The sequence below is a fragment of the Rhipicephalus microplus genome, unplaced genomic scaffold (assembly GCF_043290135.1).
Source record: "Rhipicephalus microplus isolate Deutch F79 unplaced genomic scaffold, USDA_Rmic scaffold_868, whole genome shotgun sequence".
NCBI classification, from domain to species: domain Eukaryota; kingdom Metazoa; phylum Arthropoda; class Arachnida; order Ixodida; family Ixodidae; genus Rhipicephalus; species Rhipicephalus microplus.
Window position 1 is genome coordinate 1 of NW_027465421.1, and position 17,500 is coordinate 17,500.

At 61.7% G+C, this 17,500-nt stretch overlaps 2 non-coding genes across 2 annotated transcripts; both read right to left on the reverse strand.

Moving 5' to 3' along the window:
* Positions 1-2,642: 2,642 nt before the first annotated feature.
* LOC142795786 (5.8S ribosomal RNA) lies at positions 2,643-2,795 on the reverse strand. Its single transcript, XR_012893305.1, has one exon. It is a non-coding gene; the product is annotated as a 5.8S ribosomal RNA (ribosomal RNA).
* A 1,719-nt stretch (positions 2,796-4,514) lies between these two features.
* Positions 4,515-6,329, reverse strand: LOC142795789 (small subunit ribosomal RNA). The gene has a single exon (XR_012893308.1). It is a non-coding gene; the product is annotated as a small subunit ribosomal RNA (ribosomal RNA).
* Between the last annotated feature and the right edge of the window lie 11,171 nt (positions 6,330-17,500).

Genomic DNA, 17,500 nt, shown 5'->3' on the forward strand with positions numbered 1-17,500 from the left:
CACAGCGCCAGTTCTGCTTACCAAAAGTGGCCCACTTGGCACTCTCATCGCAGCGGGAGGCCTCAACCCAGAAGGCCTCCCGTACACCCATTGAAAGTTTGAGAATAGGTTGAGGACGTTTCGACCCCAATGCCTCTAATCATTCGCTTTACCAGGTGTGACTGCTCTCCCATCGAGCGCCAGCTATCCTGAGGGAAACTTCGGAGGGAACCAGCTACTAGATGGTTCGATTGGTCTTTCGCCCCTATACCCGGATCGGACGATCGATTTGCACGTCAGAATCGCTTCGGACCTCCACCAGAGTTTCCTCTGGCCTCGTCCTGCCCGGGCATAGTTCACCATCTTTCGGGTGCCAACGTGTGCGCTCTCGCTCCGCCCCGGCGACGTGTGAGCGCCTGGGACGGGCCGTTGCTGCGCCCTTTATCGGACCCCTGTGCGGTCCGGGATCGCAACGCAGCCCACTAGGGGCCTTCACGTTTCATTGCGCCATTGGGTTTCGGGAGACCCATTGACTCGCGCACATGTTAGACTCCTTGGTCCGTGTTTCAAGACGGGTCGGGTGGGTTACCGACCTACTCGCCGCAAACCACGATAGCGCCTCCGCGGGAGAATAGCCCCGCTCGCAGAGGCTTCTCGCCGGCCAACCCGCCGCCGCGGGACCAACCCGGACAGCAGGAGACGACAAGCTTGCCCAGCGGGTTCTCCGCTCCGTTTCCGGAGGGCGTCATCGTTCGGGCCTCCCGACAACCGGGAGAAGCCCATGGGGCCTGGACGGGGTGACGAACTTTTCGTGCACGGCGTGGTATAACTCCCGCGTGCCGTCTCCGAAGAGACGGGCAGGTCACCTCCACTGCCGGACTCAAAGTCGTGCTTGTTCCCTTTGACCCGCGTCCGTCGCGGCGTCCTACCGGCGGTGGGAAGTGCGCACCCCGGAGACCGCGTCTGCGTGCCAGCAGCCGGAACAGTCCCCCGAAGGGGACCGTTTACCTGACGCCGCCGGCTCCGCGATCGTCCGGAGACTGAATCCCACCGCTTTCGAGCTTCGAGGGCCCACCCGTTTTACTCTAAGCGGTTTCACGTACTCTTGAACTCTCTCTTCAAAGTTCTTTTCAACTTTCCCTCACGGTACTTGTGAACTATCGGTCTCTCGGTCGTATTTAGCCTTAGATGGAGTTTACCACCCACTTAGGGCTGCACTCTCAAGCAACCCGACTCACGGGAGGCTCCATCCCGGGCGCGCAACGGCGGAGACGGGCCTGGCACCCACTCTGGGACAAGCCCCTGTCAGGGGGACTTGCACCGTCGCAAACACCCGAGAACGTCGCCTCCCATACACCACATTTCCCGACCGCCTGCAAGGACGGGGGATTCGGTGCTGGGCTCGGTCCCGTTTCGCTCGCAGCTACTCGGGGAATCCCTGTTGGTTTCTTTTCCTCCGCTTAGTGATATGCTTAAATTCAGCGGGTTGTCTCGCCTGATCTGAGGTCGACAGCGGATACATTCGCTTCCATCAACTTCCTGCACGACCGCGTGCGCTCGCCCTACCAAGTGCGCCCGCAACCCTGTACAGGGCCACTTCTTCACAAGGCTGGCAATCGGCTTCCCCGCTGCACGCGTGCGGCGCACAACCGGTGTGACGTGGAAGTGACGGGACACGTTCGTAAACCCATCGCGAACCGAGTACGACGCCCTACCAAGTGCGCCCGCAACCCTGTACAGGGTCACATCTTCACAAGGCTGGCAAGCGGCATTCCGCTGCGCGCGTGCGTCGTCCGAGCAGTTGCGTGATAAACGACCGTGTCGAAAGCCCAAACACCGCCGAGGCCAGTCGCCGCCGCCGCAAGGGCAGCCACGCAGCCTGGCGAGAGGCATCGTCTCGTGTAGCGTCGCCCCCGCCCCAACTGGAGTGGCCCAGTTTTTTGAACGGGACGGGAACTGCGAAGCACTTAGACCGACGGCGGACTACGACGAGAACGCCTTAAGCTTCGCCAACGTTTCGCCAACTCGTGCGGGAGACTTTTTCCGCTTCGCGGCAAGTCGTCGCGCCGTGCTCTCCGCATCAACCGCGTACGCAGCGAACCGCAAACGTCGGGCGCAGCCTCCTCACCTCCCTGCGCTTTGCGCGCGAACGTTCCCTGTTCGCGCGGCAAAGCCTGGAGGAGGCACGGCCCCGCAGCGTGTTCGAGCGCCCGGTCTACGGGACACCCTGCTTACTTCGAGGGCAACAAGCGCAACGCAAGGCTGCGATCTCGCGCACTTTGCGCACGGCTGGAGAAGCTTTGCTGGCCGGCTTTCGCTCCTCGTGTTTACCGTGCGTTAAAGTTGCGCGTCCGTGGCTCTCGCAGCTCTTGCGCGCCCGGTCGCAGAGAGGAGTACGCAACCTCGACCGCACTTTCCCTGCAGGCTTCCTTCCGACTCGAAGTCCTGCGGCGGTCTCAACGAGGTGCCACATCCTCAATGCAGTCGGTCGCCCCCGTTTCGGTTGGGCTCTGGCACGACGGTCGCCACCGTCTCGCCCTTGAGTGGCCGCTGTTGGCGCTCGCTGTGAGGTGTTCAGCGTGCTGTCCGTGTTGCCGACGCGGTCAAAACGAGTCGACGGCTCACGTTCCCTTGTGCGCCGAAGGCTCTCTTGATATGTGATCCGACCCTCAGACAGACGAAGCCAAGGGAAGACCCAAGGCCGCAATGTGCGTTCAAAGAATCAGTGCTCAGTGTGTCCTGCAATTCACACCAAGTCTCGCAGCTGGCTGCGTTCTTCATCGACCCGAGAACCGAGTGATCCACCGCTTAGAGTCGTGAAAAAGTGTTTGTTCAATTCCGTACAGTCAAAACCAAACGTTTCTGGCACTCGGCCAAACAGTGGCCAAGAAGGGCGCTTTTCAGCGCACGCTTGGACTCCAAAACTCTGCCGCGCCTTTTTCGGCTGCCGCAAATCGAGCAAACGGTGTGTTTCGGACGGCGTTTCGCTTTCGCTACTTGCGAGTGCTTTCGTGGTCCACCCCTCTATAAATACTCGGGAGGCGTCGAAGCCGGTTCTCCAAGCCGGACCCGTAGGTATCGTTGTGTGCTCGCTCTCATTGGCCTGCCTAACCAGAAAATGCCTGCGGTACACCCATTTGGATAAGAGTGCACGCAGATGCGGGCCTCGACGGCTACACATTTCCTCGGGCGGCCGCCTCCCGGCCTCCGTGGAGCGCGGGATGCACGGTCCCATCGACAAGCCTCTCCCGTTTTTACCGTGGCGTCGCGGTTCACCACGGCAGGCGGGTCGGTCTCCTCCGCATAAAAAGGGGGACCCCCGCTTTTTGTTCCACGAAATCGCACAAGCTTTTTTCGCATCCACGGTTTGCCACCGCACACCAAAATGCCGATCCGGCTGCCTACTTTAGCCAACAGGTGGAGCCAGGCGCGCCGTACTTGCGCGGCACTTCCCACGTCCACCGAAGTCGGTGCCAAGGACCACTTTCGGCGCCGGAGCCGCGTACGAGCCTACTCGAGGCGGAAGAACGAAGCCAGCAAGGGCCTGGCCGCAAGTGCGTTCAATTGTCGGGACGTCCAAGTCCCTCGTTCTTCCGTGCTTCCTCTTTCGGCAAGTCGTTGCGGCACCTTCCCAAAGCGCGCAGACCCGCTAATCGCGACGAGCGCGACGTGGCCGTGCCGCCTTTCCCTCGGCAGCAAGCAAAACGCCTGGCAACGTCGACGCTCCCCTAACCGCGATCTCGCACCGTGTTTCGTGTGGCGAATTCAAAAGCCGGCCGGCGCTGCTGCAACCATTACGGTCGGTACGCATACGCCGCGGAGGGCGGGACGGTCATCGGAGCGTGCGGTTCCTCCATCGAGTACTGCGCACCTCGGCCGTCGCATCGCCGTGCCATGACCGGCCGCGCGTCAACGCGAACCGGTGCCAGCGAGATCCCTCGCCTGCAAGAACCGACCGGCAGCCTCCGTCACCCGAGGACGCGGAGGCGCTTGCCGCGGACGGCGGGACGGTATGCACTGGTGCACAGCGGACCCGTCACATCGCCAGTTCCTTGACCGACCGCCGACGCTTGTGCCGTTCCTCTCGTACTTGGCAGTCGCCGCGCGATTGTCGGGTCTCGTTCTTGCACGCTCGAACGGTCGGGAGGGCACTCGGCTGGCGTTTCGGGAACGCGCAGCCTCGCCTTCTACCGACGTAACCACGACTCGCCGTTCGCGCTCCGCCGCTCCTGTTTACAGTACTAGGCGGTCCCGCAGCGGTCGGGTCGCGCATTTCGAGCGCTTCGAGCCACGGTGCAGTGGCGGGTCGAAAGCCGACCTATGAGTGCGTTGCGCCGTTTGTACCCGCGTCCGCCACCTGGCCGACCGTCCAAGGTCGCGGTGTTGGCGTCCGCTGGGCGCAACAATTTGTCACGGGGTGCCGCTCCACATTCAGGCAGCCCCGTGGGGAAAAGCCGACCCCGCGTCCAAACGGGGTCAGCGGCAGAAAGTGTCGGGCGCAGACGCAGCTGAGGCGCTCACCCTTCACAATCCGTTAATGATCCTTCCGCAGGTTCACCTACGGAAACCTTGTTACGACTTTTACTTCCTCTAAATGATCAAGTTTGGTCATCTTTCCAACAGACCGGCGCAACCGAAAGGCCGCGCCGGACATCGGTCCGAAGACCTCACTAAATCATTCAATCGGTAGTAGCGACGGGCGGTGTGTACAAAGGGCAGGGACGTAATCAACGCGAGCTTATGACTCGCGCTTACTGGGAATTCCTCGTTCAAGGGGAACAATTGCAAGCCCCTATCCCAATCACGAAAGAAGTTCCACGGGTTACCCAGTCTTTTCAGACAGGGATAAAGACACGCTGCTTCCTTCAGTGTAGCGCGCGTGCGGCCCCGGACATCTAAGGGCATCACAGACCTGTTATTGCTCTGTTTCGTGCGGCTAGGAGCCGCTTGTCCCTCTAAGAAGGTTGTAAGGTGCTGGGAACCCCGCACCTATTTAATAGGCTAGAGTCTCGTTCGTTATCGGAATTAACCAGACAAATCGCTCCACCAACTAAGAACGGCCATGCACCACCATCCACCGAATCAAGAAAGAGCTCTCAATCTGTCAATCCTCCCAGTGTCCGGGCCGGGTAAGTTTTCCCGTGTTGAGTCAAATTAAGCCGCAGGCTCCACTCCTGGTGGTGCCCTTCCGTCAATTCCTTTAAGTTTCAGCTTTGCAACCATACTTCCCCCGGAACCCAAATACTTTGGTTTCCCGGAAGCTGCCCGCCGAGTCATTTGAGTAACTCAGGCGGATCGCTGGTTGGCATCGTTTATGGTCAGAACTAGGGCGGTATCTGATCGCCTTCGAACCTCTGACTTTCGTTCTTGATCAATGAAAACATTCTTGGCAAATGCTTTCGCAGTAGTTCGTCTTGCGACGGTCCAAGAATTTCACCTCTAGCGCCGCAATACGAATGCCCCCGTCCGTCCCTCTTAATCATTACCTCGTATTCCAAAAACCAACAGAACAGAAACGAGGTCTTGTTCTATTATTCCATGCAAGTTTATTCAGGCGACTCGCCTGCGTTGAGCACTCTAATTTTTTCAAAGTAAAAGCACCGGCCATCTCGAGGCACACAATGAAGTGCACCAAGAAAGAACCGGCATGATGTTCAGTCCGAGCCGTCGCATCGGGTAGATGCACTACTCGTCTGGAACTGAGATCCAACTACGAGCTTTTTAACCGCAGCAGCTTTAGTATACGCTATTGGAGCTGGAATTACCGCGGCTGCTGGCACCAGACTTGCCCTCCAATTGATCCTCGTTAAAGGATTTAGAGTGTACTCATTTCAATTACGGGGCCTCAAAAGAGTCCCGTATTGTTATTTTTCGTCACTACCTCCCCGTGCCGGGAGTGGGTAATTTGCGCGCCTGCTGCCTTCCTTGGATGTGGTAGCCGTTTCTCAGGCTCCCTCTCCGGAATCGAACCCTGATTCTCCGTTACCCGTAACAACCATGGTAAGCAAGTAACCTACCATCGAAAGTTGATAAGGCAGACACTTGAAAGAAACGTCGCCGGCTCGTGGCCATGCGATCAGCACAAAGTTATCCAGAGTCACCACACAATACGGGCCGAAACCCGATCGATCTTGGTCTAATAAAAGCACCCGTTACCCAAAGGGCTCCAGGCTCACTGCATGTATTAGCTCTAGAATTGCCACAGTTATCCAAGTAGGAAGAAACGATCTAAGGAACCATAACTGATTTAATGAGCCATTCGCGGTTTCGCCTTATTTCGGCATGTACTTAGACATGCATGGCTTAATCTTTGAGACAAGCATATGATTACTGGCAGGATCAACCAGGTAATCGTTCGACTGCGCGTCCGTCCTCGCCTTCGGCGGGCCGGACGCAGTCTGTGTGCGGCGGAGGCCACCTTCAGGCGCCCCAACACGCTTATTTTGCACTCCGAGATGACGGCGTTCGAGCTCGCTACGGCACAACCTTCCCGAAAGACGAGTGGGAGCCGTGCGGCAAGAAGCACGTTCATGCTCGCTCTTTTTCGTTGCATCGACTCGGTCGCGCCGTGCGGGTTGCCCAAGCCCGCTGCACTGTCGGTGGACCGGCCGGAACTAGCAACGGAGCCGAGACTGCAAAGCCGCCAGACGACGGGTCACGCCCGCGTCTTCGGCGCTTTCGCATCTGAATCGCCCGAGGACGACACGGAACACACCTCGATATCGTGGTAAAACGGCACCGTCCGACAACCAGCCCCTAACGCATCAAGCGGATGAGGCTGCAGACGACTGCCGTGGATTCCCCTGGAGCAGACCCGAGGACACGCTTGACGAGGCCGAAGCCCGCCGCATATCAGACACCCGGTCGCTTTCGCGTACGCCGCTCACGAGAACCCCCACATAATAGCAGCGATAAGTACCCAGACCTCCTTGGGCACTAATACGAGCGTACTCGAGAAAATTTCACCGCGGGTGTGCCCCGAAACGTGTGGCACGTTGAGCGTGCCACAAGTCTACGTCGCTCTCAAACCCGCCGAGGTCGTAGAATTTGCGACCCTACTCACGAAATTCCCACCGAGGATACGGCCGCAAACGTACCGCACCTTGGGTAGGCCACGAGTTTGTGCAACACTACGCTGACGGCACAGCACCGAGGTCGTGCGCGCACGCACGGGAAAATTCCGCCGCGGTTTCTGCCGAAAACGTGAGGCACCACGACTCTCCGCAAGTTCGCGTCGACTGCGAAAGACCGAAGTCGTGAACGACGTGTCCGCTACTCGCCGCCGACACGCTGGACACCAAACGTACAACGACTCGACGGCGTCGTAGAGGCCCACGACGCGGTTTTCCTTAACGACGTCTCGGCGTGGCACCGACAGGTTAGAACGGCCGACCAACGTTCCCTGTCCGCCGTTCGGCTCAGTCGAAGGGCTCGGCGACTTCGGCAACGCTGCGAAGCCGCACGGTGACGCACGCCATGTCCCCATTTTTTTTTTTTTTTTCTTTCTGCGTCTGCCGGGGTGCCCCTATAATAGCAGCGATAAGCACCCAGACCGCCGTGGGTCGCTCGCCCCGGCTGACGTGGTTTTTCGTACTCCTGCGGCGGTCGCCGTCAAGCACGTCCAAATACGCTACTTTCGTGGGCGCATTCACGCTCTTTCGCTTCGCCGGAGTGCCAGCACTCACTCTGCCAAAAACGGCGAACATCCGAGCGGCGGTTCCCACTTTTGCGTCGGCGTCGCAAACCCCGCCCCGGCAGACGAGGTTTGCCGTACTCGTGCGACGGTGGCCGGCGGGCACGTCGAAAGACGCCGATATCGTGCGCGAATTGGCGCACCTTGGCTTCACCGGAGTGCCGCCACTGACTCCTCCAAAAACGGCGAAGATCCGAGCGGCGCTTCCCACTTTCGCATCGGCGTCCCGAACTCCGCCCCGGCTGACGCGGTTTACCGTACTCGTGCGACGGTCGCCGGCGAGCACGTGGAAAGACGCCGATATCGTGCCCGAATCGGCTCCGTTCGGCTTCGCCGGAGTGCCAGCACTGGCTCGGCGAAAGACGACGAACATCCGAGCGACGGTTCTCACTATTGCGTACGCGTCGCAAACCCCGCCCCGGCAGACGCACTTTGCCGTACTCGTGCGACGGTCGCCGGCGAGCACGTAGAAAGACGCCGATATCGTGCCGGAATCGGCCCCGTTTGGCTTCGCCGGAGTGCCAGCACTCACTCGGCCACAAACGGCGAACATCCGAGCGGCGGTTCCCACTTAGCCGTCGGCGTCCCGAACTCCGCCCCGGCAGACGCGGTTGCCGAGCTCGTGCGACTAGCGACCGCGAAGCCGTCTCGCGACGCCGCTTTCGTGCGCGGCTCCCACTGCGACCTGGGTCACCCGAGGTCGACGAGCAAGAAAGAATGTCGAAAAAAAATTTTTTTTTTTTTTGCGTCTGCCGGGGTGCCCCTATAATAGCAGCGATAAGCACCCAGACCGCCATGGGTCGCTCGCCCCGGCTGACGTGGTTTTTCGTTTTCCTGCGGTGGTCGTCGTCAAGCACGTCCAAACACGCCACTTTCGTGGGCGCATTCGCGCTCTTTCGCTTCGCCGGAGTGCCAGCACTCACTCTGCCAAAAACGGCGAACATCCTAGTGGCGGTTCCCACTTTTGCGTCGGCGTCGCCAACCCCGCCCCGGCATACGCGGTTTGCCGTACTCGTGCGGCGGTGGCCGGCGGGCACGTCGAAAGACACCGATATCGTGCGCGAGTCGATGCTTCTTGGTCTCGCAGGAGGGCCGCCACTCACTCCTGCAAAAACGGCGAAGATCCGAGCGGCGCTTCCCACTTTTTCGTCGGCATCGCAAACCTCGCCCCGGCAGACGCGCTTTGCCGTACTCGTGCGACGGTCGCCGGCGAGCACGTCGAAATACGCCGATATCGTGCCCGAATCGGCCCCGTTTCGCTTCGCCGGAGTGCCAGCACTCACTCGGCCAAAAACGGCGAACATCCGAGCAGCGGTACCCACTTAGCCGTCGGCATCCCGAACTCCGCGCCGGCTGACGCGGTTGCCGAGCTCGTGCGACTAGCGACCGCGAACGCGTCTCGCGACGCCGCTTTCGTGCGCGGCTCCCATTGCGACCTGGGTTACCCGAGCTCGACCAGCAAAAAAGAAGGTCGAAAAAAAATTTTTTTTTTCTGCGTCTGCCGGGGTGCCCCTATAATAGCAGCGATAAGCACCCAGACCGCCGTGGGTCGCTCGCCCCGGCTGACGTGGTTTTTCGTACTCCTGCAGCGGTCGCCGTCAAGCACGTCCAAATACGCCACTTTCGTGGGCGCTTTCGCGCTCTTTCGCGTCGCCGGTGTGCCAGCACTCACTCTGCCAAAAACGGCGAACATCCTAGTGGCGGTTCCCACTTTTGCGTCGGCGTCGCCAACCCCGCCCCGGCATACGCGGTTTGCCGTACTCGTGCGGCGGTGGCCGGCGGGCACGTCGAAAGACACCGATATCGTGCGCGAGTCGATGCTTCTTGGTCTCGCAGGAGGGCCGCCACTCACTCCTGCAAAAACGGCGAAGATCCGAGCGGCGCTTCCCACTTTTTCGTCGGCATCGCAAACCTCGCCCCGGCAGACGCGCTTTGCCGTACTCGTGCGACGGTCGCCGGCGAGCACGTCGAAATACGCCGATATCGTGCCCGAATCGGCCCCGTTTCGCTTCGCCGGAGTGCCAGCACTCACTCGGCCAAAAACGGCGAACATCCGAGCAGCGGTACCCACTTAGCCGTCGGCATCCCGAACTCCGCGCCGGCTGACGCGGTTGCCGAGCTCGTGCGACTAGCGACCGCGAACGCGTCTCGCGACGCCGCTTTCGTGCGCGGCTCCCATTGCGACCTGGGTTACCCGAGCTCGACCAGCAAAAAAGAAGGTCGAAAAAAAATTTTTTTTTTCTGCGTCTGCCGGGGTGCCCCTATAATAGCAGCGATAAGCACCCAGACCGCCGTGGGTCGCTCGCCCCGGCTGACGTGGTTTTTCGTACTCCTGCAGCGGTCGCCGTCAAGCACGTCCAAATACGCCACTTTCGTGGGCGCTTTCGCGCTCTTTCGCGTCGCCGGTGTGCCAGCACTCACTCTGCCAAAAACGGCCAACATCCGAGCGGCGGTTCCCACTTTTGCGTCGGCGTCGTAAACCCCGCCCCGGCAGACGCGGTTTGCCCTACTCGTTCGACGGTCGCCGGCGAGCGCGTCGAAAGACGCCGATATCGTGCGCTAATTGGCGCTCCTTGGCTTCTCCGGAGTGCCGCCACTCACTCCTCCAAAAACGGCGAAGATCCGAGCGGCGTTCTCCACTTTCGCATCGGCGTCCCGAACTCCGCCCGGGCTGACGCGGTTTACCGTACTCGTGCGACGGTCGCCGCCGGGCACGTCGAAAGACGCCGATATCGTGCCGTAATCGGCCCCGTTTGGCTTCGCCCGAGTGCCAGCACTCACTCGGCCAAAAACGGCGAACATCCGAGCAGCGTTTCCCACTTTCGCATCGGCGTCCCGAAGCCCGCCCCGGCAGACGCGGTTTGCCCTACTCGAGCGACGGTCGCCGGCGATCACGTCGAAAGGCGCCGAATTCGTGCACGAATCGATGCTTCTTGGTCTCGCAGGAGGGCCGCCACTCACTCCTGCAAAAACGGCGAAGATCCGAGTTGCGCTTCCCACTTTTTCGTCGGCGTCCCGAACTACGCCCCGGCTGACGCGGTTTACCGTACTCGTGCGACGGTCGCCGGCGGGCACTTCAAAATACGCCGATTTCGTGGGCGCATTCACGCTGTTTCGCTTCCCCGGAGTGCCAACACTCACTCTGCCGAAAGCGGCGATCATCCGAGCGGCGGTTCCCACTTTTGCGTCGGCTTCGCAAACGGCGCCCCGGCAGACGCGCTCGTGCGACGTACTCGTGCGACGGTCGCCGGCGAGCACGTCGAAAGACGCCGATATCGTGCTCGAATCGACCCCGTTTCGCTTCGCCGGAGTGCTGCCAGTCACGGCGCAGAGAACGGCGAACAAGTGTTTTTTTTTTTTCCTAGAATTTGTGTTATAGAAGGCACATTTGATATCGGACGATAATTTTCAACTTTATCACGCGCACCGATTTTCGTGTAGAGGTTTGCAAGTTTATGGGAATTTCTCCACTTGGAATAATGCGATTTAGTAGTACTACGAGAACTTCATGGATGTACTCAAGGGTACGGGGCAAGTCAGTTACGTCAACACCTGCAGATTTTTTACACTTCAAACTGAAAATTGTTGGTTGTGAGTCCTCGTGTGATATTAAAGGCCGATTCGCTAACACATAGAACAAAGAAAGAAAGGAAGAAAAAACGCCCGCGCTCGCTCAAGAAACCTGGGTTCGCAACAAGTGGCAACAACAAGCAACCGAGCGAGTGCGCCAAAACCCGTGGCGGCCGAACAAACGCGAAGTCCCAACCGCGTCAGCCGGGGCGGCACGGGACAGGAAAAATCACTTCAGCCGGGGCGGCGGGGCACCGAATAAACCTCGTCACCTCGTCGCAGGATAAAAGAGGAAACAAAAAGTCTAAACAGCGTCTGCTGGAGCGAATGCGTAATAAAACAACAACAACAACAAAAAAAAAACACCCGCGCTCAAGAAGTCTGCAATCCTCACAAAAGGCGACTGTGACCGAGCAGCGTCAGCCGGGGCCGTGCGGAAACGGAAAAACCGCGACTACCGGGGCGTCGAGGCACCGAAAAATCCACTTCAGCCGCGGCGAAAAAAAAAACAAAAAGAAAGACGGAGGGGGGGGGGGGAACCACGTCTGCCGGGGCGAAGGAAAAAAAAAAACGCGTCTGCCGGGGCGAGCCCGGGTGCGGCACCACCGGGAAAACTGTGGCAAACAGACATGGCGATCGAGTGAGTGGGCCGCCAGCCAGGCTCAGCCAAAAAGTGCAAAGTCCGAACTGCGTCAGCCGGGGCGGCAAAAACCGCGTCAGCCGGGGCGGCGCAAAAAACCGCGTCTGCCGGGGCGGCACGAAACCGCGTCAGCCGGGGCGGGGCGAAAACTGCGTCAGCCGGGGCGAAAAGAAAAAAAAAAAACGCGTCTGCCGGGGCAAGCCCGGGTGCGGCACCACCGGGAAAACTGTGGCAAACAGACATGGCGATCGAGTGAGTGGGCCGCCAGCCAGGCACAGCCGAAAAGTGCAAAGTCCGAACCGTGTCAGCCGGGGCGACGCAAAAACCGCGTCAGCCGGGGCGGCGCGAAAACCGCGTCAGCCGGGGCGGCACGAAACCGCGTCAGCCGGGGCGGCGCGAAAACTGCGTCAGCCGGGGCGGCGCGAAAACCTCGTCAGCCGGGGCGAGCGAAAAGGGGGGGGGGAACCACGTCTGCCGGGGCGAAAGAAAAAAAAACGCGTCTGCCGGGGCGAGCCCGGGTGCGGCACCACCGGGAAGACTGTGGCAAACAGACATGGCGATCGAGTGAGTGGGCCGCCAGCCAGGCTCAGCCCAAAAAGTGCCAAGTCCGAACTGCGTCAGCCGGGGCGGCAAAAACCGCGTCAGCCGGGGCGGCGCGAAAACCGCGTCTGCCGGGGCGGCGCGAAAACTGCGTCTGCCGGGGCGAGCCCGGGTGCGGCACCACCGGGAAAACTGTGGCAAACAGACATGGCGATCGAGTGAGTGGGCCGCCAGCCAGGCACAGCCGAAAAGTGCTAAGTCCGAACTGCGTCTGCCGGGGCGGCACGAAACCGCGTCAGCCGGGGCGGCGCGAAAACCGCGTCTGCCGGGGCGGCACGAAACCGCGTCAGCCGGGGCGGCGCGAAAACTGCGTCAGCCGGGGCGAGCCCGGGTGCGGCACCACCGGGAAAACTGTGGCAAACAGACATGGCGATCGAGTGAGTGGGCCGCCAGCCAGGCACAGCCGAAAAGTGCTAAGTCCGAACTGCGTCTGCCGGGGCGGCACGAAACCGCGTCAGCCGGGGCGGCGCGAAAACCGCGTCTGCCGGGGCGGCACGAAACCGCGTCAGCCGGGGCGGCGCGAAAACTGCGTCAGCCGGGGCGAGCCCGGGTGCGGCACCACCGGGAAAACTGTGGCAAACAGACATGGCGATCGAGTGAGTGGGCCGCCAGCCAGGCACAGCCGAAAAGTGCTAAGTCCGAACTGCGTCTGCCGGGGCGGCACGAAACCGCGTCAGCCGGGGCGGCGCGAAAACCGCGTCTGCCGGGGCGGCACGAAACCGCGTCAGCCGGGGCGGCGCGAAAACTGCGTCAGCCGGGGCGAGCCCGGGTGCGGCACCACCGGGAAAACTGTGGCAAACAGACATGGCGATCGAGTGAGTGGGCCGCCAGCCAGGCACAGCCGAAAAGTGCTAAGTCCGAACTGCGTCAGCCGGGGCGGCAAAAACCGCGTCAGCCGGGGCGGCGCAAAAAACCGCGTCTGCCGGGGCGGCACGAAACCGCGTCAGCCGGGGCGGCGCGAAAACTGCGTCAGCCGGGGCGAAAGAAAAAAAAAAACGCGTCTGCCGGGGCGAGCCCGGGTGCGGCACCACCGGGAAAACTGTGGCAAACAGACATGGCGATCGAGTGAGTGGGCCGCCAGCCAGGCACAGCCGAAAAGTGCTAAGTCCGAACTGCGTCTGCCGGGGCGGCACGAAACCGCGTCAGCCGGGGCGGCGCGAAAACCGCGTCTGCCGGGGCGGCACGAAACCGCGTCAGCCGGGGCGGCGCGAAAACTGCGTCAGCCGGGGCGAGCCCGGGTGCGGCACCACCGGGAAAACTGTGGCAAACAGACATGGCGATCGAGTGAGTGGGCCGCCAGCCAGGCACAGCCGAAAAGTGCTAAGTCCGAACTGCGTCTGCCGGGGCGGCACGAAACCGCGTCAGCCGGGGCGGCGCGAAAACCGCGTCTGCCGGGGCGGCGCGAAAACTGCGTCAGCCGGGGCGAGCCCGGGTGCGGCACCACCGGGAAAACTGTGGCAAACAGACATGGCGATCGAGTGAGTGGGCCGCCAGCCAGGCACAGCCGAAAAGTGCAAAGTCCGAACCGTGTCAGCCGGGGCGACGCAAAAACCGCGTCAGCCGGGGCGGCGCGAAAACCGCGTCAGCCGGGGCGGCACGAAACCGCGTCAGCCGGGGCGGCGCGAAAACTGCGTCAGCCGGGGCGGCGCGAAAACCTCGTCAGCCGGGGCGAGCGAAAAGGGGGGGGGGGGGAACCACGTCTGCCGGGGCGAAAGAAAAAAAAAACGCGTCTGCCGGGGCGAGCCCGGGTGCGGCACCACCGGGAAGACTGTGGCAAACAGACATGGCGATCGAGTGAGTGGGCCGCCAGCCAGGCTCAGCCCAAAAAGTGCCAAGTCCGAACTGCGTCAGCCGGGGCGGCAAAAACCGCGTCAGCCGGGGCGGCGCGAAAACCGCGTCTGCCGGGGCGGCGCGAAAACTGCGTCAGCCGGGGCGAGCCCGGGTGCGGCACCACCGGGAAAACTGTGGCTAACAGACATGGCGATCGAGTGAGTGGGCCACCAGCCAGGCTCAGCCAAAAAGTGCCAAGTCCGAACTGCGTCAGCCGGGGCGGCAAAAACCGCGTCAGCCGGGGCGGTGCAAAAAAACCGCGTCTGCCGGGGCGGCACGAAACCGCGTCAGCCGGGGCGGCGCGAAAACTGCGTCAGCCGGGGCGAAAGAAAAAAAAAAACGCGTCTGCCGGGGCGAGCCCGGGTGCGGCACCACCGGGAAAACTGTGGCAAACAGACATGGCGATCGAGTGAGTGGGCCGCCAGCCAGGCACAGCCGAAAAGTGCTAAGTCCGAACTGCGTCTGCCGGGGCGGCACGAAACCGCGTCAGCCGGGGCGGCGCGAAAACCGCGTCTGCCGGGGCGGCACGAAACCGCGTCAGCCGGGGCGGCGCGAAAACTGCGTCAGCCGGGGCGAGCCCGGGTGCGGCACCACCGGGAAAACTGTGGCAAACAGACATGGCGATCGAGTGAGTGGGCCGCCAGCCAGGCACAGCCGAAAAGTGCTAAGTCCGAACTGCGTCTGCCGGGGCGGCACGAAACCGCGTCAGCCGGGGCGGCGCGAAAACCGCGTCTGCCGGGGCGGCACGAAACCGCGTCAGCCGGGGCGGCGCGAAAACTGCGTCAGCCGGGGCGAGCCCGGGTGCGGCACCACCGGGAAAACTGTGGCAAACAGACATGGCGATCGAGTGAGTGGGCCGCCAGCCAGGCACAGCCGAAAAGTGCTAAGTCCGAACTGCGTCAGCCGGGGCGGCAAAAACCGCGTCAGCCGGGGCGGCGCAAAAAACCGCGTCTGCCGGGGCGGCACGAAACCGCGTCAGCCGGGGCGGCGCGAAAACTGCGTCAGCCGGGGCGAAAGAAAAAAAAAAAACGCGTCTGCCGGGGCGAGCCCGGGTGCGGCACCACCGGGAAAACTGTGGCAAACAGACATGGCGATCGAGTGAGTGGGCCGCCAGCCAGGCACAGCCGAAAAGTGCTAAGTCCGAACTGCGTCTGCCGGGGCGGCACGAAACCGCGTCAGCCGGGGCGGCGCGAAAACCGCGTCTGCCGGGGCGGCACGAAACCGCGTCAGCCGGGGCGGCGCGAAAACTGCGTCAGCCGGGGCGAGCCCGGGTGCGGCACCACCGGGAAAACTGTGGCAAACAGACATGGCGATTGAGTGAGTGGGCCGCCAGCCAGGCACAGCCGAAAAGTGCTAAGTCCGAACTGCGTCTGCCGGGGCGGCACGAAACCGCGTCAGCCGGGGCGGCGCGAAAACCGCGTCTGCCGGGGCGGCACGAAACCGCGTCAGCCGGGGCGGCGCGAAAACTGCGTCAGCCGGGGCGAGCCCGGGTGCGGCACCACCGGGAAAACTGTGGCAAACAGACATGGCGATCGAGTGAGTGGGCCGCCAGCCAGGCACAGCCGAAAAGTGCTAAGTCCGAACTGCGTCTGCCGGGGCGGCACGAAACCGCGTCAGCCGGGGCGGCGCGAAAACCGCGTCTGCCGGGGCGGCACGAAACCGCGTCAGCCGGGGCGGCGCGAAAACTGCGTCAGCCGGGGCGAGCCCGGGTGCGGCACCACCGGGAAAACTGTGGCAAACAGACATGGCGATCGAGTGAGTGGGCCGCCAGCCAGGCACAGCCGAAAAGTGCAAAGTCCGAACCGTGTCAGCCGGGGCGACGCAAAAACCGCGTCAGCCGGGGCGGCGCGAAAACCGCGTCTGCCGGGGCGGCACGAAACCGCGTCAGCCGGGGCGGCGCGAAAACTGCGTCAGCCGGGGCGAGCCCGGGTGCGGCACCACCGGGAAAACTGTGGCAAACAGACATGGCGATCGAGTGAGTGGGCCGCCAGCCAGGCACAGCCGAAAAGTGCTAAGTCCGAACTGCGTCAGCCGGGGCGGCAAAAACCGCGTCAGCCGGGGCGGCGCAAAAACCGCGTCTGCCGGGGCGAAATAAAAAAAAAAAACAAAGAAAAAAGCCCGCGCTTAATCAAAAGAAAACAAAGAAAAAAGCTTGCGCTTAATCAAAAGAAAACAAACAAAAAAAGTTCGCGCTTAAGCCCGGCGGTGGAACCACCGGGGCAAACAGACCTGGCGATCGAGTGAGTGGGCCGCCAGCCAGGCACAGCCAAAAAGTGCAAAGTCCGAACCGCGTCAGCCGGGGCGGCGCGAAAACCGCGTCAGCCGGGGCGGCGCGAAAACCGCGTCAGCCGGGGCGGCGCAAAAACCGCGTCAGCCGGGGCGGCGCAAAAACTGCGTCAGCCGGGGCGGCACGGAAAAACGAAAACCGCGTCAGCCGGGGCGACATCAAAATGAGGAAAAAAAAAAAAAAACTGCCTTAGGACACCTGCGTACACTTTCATGCGTTTGGGCATATCTCTCTGTAACACGCGCGCCCCTCGTTACGCGCGGCACTCTGTTTTCTCCGACACCCATATTTCGGCGGCATGTGGCACGCGCGCCCGTCCCTACGCACGGCACACCGCAGTGCTTTCTCGATATTTTTCTTTTCCTCCAACACCGTCATCTATAGGCTTTTAGTGACCTGTTGCTCGTGGCACAAGTTCGCTTGCTCTGACACCTCTTGCATGCGCACCGTTTTTGCGCACGGTGCTATGCCGCAAAGCACGGCAGTCGCATGCGTTTCTCTCAGGCACCTCTTTTTTGACACAACGCTGTGGTGCTTAGAAACACACGCGCCGCTTTTGCGCACAGAACTCCACCGTACAGCACGGTAGTCACGTTTGTTCCACACGAACAGCAGTGTGCATCGTGCTACGACACTTTGAAAGCTTTTTCTTCCGAGTCTCGACCGCGCTGTTCCTTTCGTACTTGGCGCGATTTTGGGACCAGCTTTGTTTTAAACCCCTACTGCGCGCCGTTCCTTTCGTACTTGGCGCGGTTCAGGGTTTGTTTCGAGCCCTTAGCCGCGCTGTTCCCTCCGTACTTGGCGCGGTTTAGGGTCGAGCTTTGTCTCGAGCCCTCTCCGCGCCGTTCCTTCCGTACTTGGCGCGGTTTAGGGTTTGTTTCGAGCCCTTAGCCGCGCTGTT